Source organism: Mus caroli, chromosome 2, assembly GCF_900094665.2.
Source record: "Mus caroli chromosome 2, CAROLI_EIJ_v1.1, whole genome shotgun sequence".
Lineage (NCBI taxonomy): Eukaryota > Metazoa > Chordata > Mammalia > Rodentia > Muridae > Mus > Mus caroli.
The window spans coordinates 170504849-170507876 of NC_034571.1; the positions used below are offsets into that span (position 1 = coordinate 170504849).

The 3028-nt window shown below is 49.7% G+C and overlaps 1 protein-coding gene across 8 annotated transcripts in view; it reads left to right on the forward strand.

The window, feature by feature from the left end:
- Nucleotides 1-1614: 1614 nt before the first annotated feature.
- Arfgap1 (ADP ribosylation factor GTPase activating protein 1) overlaps nucleotides 1615-3028 on the forward strand; it is a 15238-nt gene continuing 13824 nt past the window's right edge. For 2 of the 8 annotated variants that reach the window (XM_029473766.1, XM_029473772.1), the window contains exons 1-2: nucleotides 1616-1746; nucleotides 2018-2238. The gene's annotated coding sequence lies outside the window, so the exon portion shown is untranslated. Of the gene's footprint in view, nucleotides 1747-1949; nucleotides 2239-3028 lie in introns of all 8 variants that reach the window. The other 6 variants (XM_029473768.1, XM_029473774.1, XM_029473767.1 and 3 more) reach the window with 5 other exon arrangements.

Sequence of the window (3028 nt, forward strand, 5' to 3'; positions counted from 1 at the left end):
GCAGGCATGTACATATGTATGAACAAGTACATACATACCTTCACAAGCTCACATGTACAAAATGTACTTCAACACACCTAGCTTGTGTGGGTCTAGCTGTTTCCTCCCTGCTACCTTCCCTGGGAGCCACCGAACCGTCTGGACCATGCTGGGCCACATCAAGGGCCTGAGCTCAAGGCCTTGACTAGTTTTCTGTTATTTATATTGTAGTGTCATCTGGGCATGACATGATCATCACCACTGAGAGGCACAGCCACCATAGCTGCCCTCAGCCAGAAAAANAAAATAAGCAAAGCAGCCCAACAATGGCTAGATGTGTGGTAAAGGTGGTGAGGCCATTAACATATCCTCATAATAAAAGTGGAATCACAGAACCCTTCCCCGAGGTTCCAGCCACCATTTTCTTATGCCCTGGGCTTCACATGGTTGTGTGTATGTGTTTAAGTATATAGGAGGTGGAAAGTTGAGCCATTATATCTGGCTTAGATTTTGTTCTTTTGTTTGTAAAGGTAGGATTTCTCTGTATAGCCCAGGTTGGCATGGCACTCACTCTGTAGACCAGGCTGGNCTGGAAGTCAGAGATCTGTCTGCCTCCCCAGTGCTGCGATTAAGGTATTCGCCACTTTCATTCTTAGTAAGCTTCCTGTCCCCTGCATTTGGCCACTACGTTAGCCTGCAGAGGGCAGATATGAGTTCTGGAACATCCTGGTATGCATAAGAGCCTTTCTCACAAAAACAGAAATGCCATGCTATGAAGCTAGGTGGGGTGTCTATAATTCCAGAACTCAGGAGGCTGAATCGAGTTCCAGGCTAAATTAGGCTATGATGTGAAAGTCTATCTCAAACAACAAAATCAGGCTGTGGATAAGTGACTTAAGGCGACGTTTTTTGTTTCTCTCTTCACACAAAGCTCTAAACCTGTGAAAGAAACTCTAACAGTGGATGGAGAAAGGGATCCACTGTCCCTTGAGGTGACGCAGGTCCCAACTGTATGGATCTGAATTTGACAAAATGCCTCACGGTAAGTTTCGGTGCAGGTACGTTTGATNTGACCTCAATAAAACATTGACTTTTGGCCAATTTGAAAGTCAAACGAGCCGGGCGGCGATGGCTCACGTCTTTTGATCCACTCGGGAGGCCGAGGCAGGCGGATCTTAGAGTTGGAAGCCAGCTCCAGGACAGCCAGGGCTACACAGAGAAACCCAGTCTCTTAAAAAATAAATAAACAAACAAGTAAATAAAAAGCCCAAACAAAACCGTCAAAAGGCCGATGAGGAAGGAATTAGTGACACAGAGAGGCCCAAAATGAACACAAAACTAAAACCCGCCGGCTACTAAATCCATTGATTTGACCAGAACTGCTTGCCCAAGTCTATTTTAAACCACGGGTCGGAGTTCGAGTTGACAGAATCCACGGGAAGTCCCTTGTTCCCTGGCTTGGTCGAAACCGTGGACGCCCTAGAATCCCGCTGGAGAGAGCGCAGCTCGGATCCATCTGCGCTGCCCTGCCGCACTGCCCACGCTGAGGCAACCCTGCAAACCTGGCGCTCAGCCGAAGGCTTAGACAGACCGGAAAAGAAGCCTCGCCTCGGGCTCGCGCACAGAGGCGGAAGTACCGCCTCGGAAGCCTCCCATGAGTCCTTGCAAAGCGCGACGTAGCCGGAAGCTGCTGGCGGCTGGTGGGGGGATCTGAACGCCTAGTCCAGCTTGGCACCTCGGCGGGACCCGACCTCCTGGGGGCAGCAGGTGAGTTTGCGGCCAAGACACCGGGCATCCGCGGACCCTCAGTTCCTTGCCCTTCCGACTCTCAGATTACCCAGTTCCTGGCCCTGTAATCCTCGATTCTGCAGCCCTAGGCCCCTGGTCCCCAATACCATGACTGTCCGACGCCCCCGGTCTTCAGCCCTGACTTACTCCCCGGTGCCTCCCGCGTCCCTCCCATTCCCCAGCTTCCTGGCCCCGGGTTCTCCAGTCCTTCGACCCGTGACGTTCTTGTTCCTCGGACCCCAAACTCCAGGATCCCAGTGTGCGGCCATCCAGACCCCCGCCCCCCCCCAACCCCCGCCTCCCGGCCTGTGAGCCTTGCCGCCCTTCAGCCTAGCGGTTGCACGGACCTACGTGGCCCCTCAGCCTCTGGTCCCGAGCAGTCTTGGACGCAGACTGGTTCTGCACTGCCCACTTGGCCGGGAAAGGGCCTCTGCCCTTCACTTCGAAAGAAGATTCTGTCCAGAGGTGCCGGTAAGCCAGGTTTTCTAGCTTCAGTTGGTTTGGTTTTTTTTTTTTTTTTCCCCTTCTTGGCCTCTGAAGTGAGTCCTCTGCGGAAGGAGGAAAAACAAAACATCTCAACAACAGACCCCCACAGGATCAAGCTTCTAAACTTTTTCTCAATTGTACCTGGCAATAGAAGAATATACTGTATTTGCACTCTTAAGGCACCCNCAAGTCAGAAGTAATATACGCTGTTCCATAGCTGTGCAGCATTGAAGCCCTAACTATAGTTCTGGACGAAGTGATGATCTGATATTGTCTGTTCTTCAGAGTGAAGAAGCATAACTTAGACATGGGTTCTTTGTGTTCTCTGAACGGTTTTTGGTCACCCATACTGTTTAGCCTTAGGGCCAAGCTATTTCCCCAGCTGTCCCCTTTGACCTCAGATGTTCATCACGTCCCATTTAAGAAGCAAATGTTCTCTAGTGTGACATGTAGCTTAGTAAAGTTTGAAGTCCTTATTTGCCTCATTATTTACTAGGTATGTCTGCCTGAAGGAAGAGTATTTGTTGTTGTTGGTTGTTTTTAATTTCAGCTACTAAGAATTCTTAAGGGTGGGTGAGATGGATTACCAAGTAGCGGTGCTTGCCACAAAGCCTGACTACCTGAGTTTGATCCTGGAACTCACTTGGTGGAAGGAGATACCCAGCTCCCACCTTCTAGGCTTCTAGGCCACCCAAGAAAGAAATCTTAAAAAAAAAAAAAAAAAAGGAATCTTGAGGCCTTTTTTAGGCTGGTTAAATTGAAGAGATACTTATTT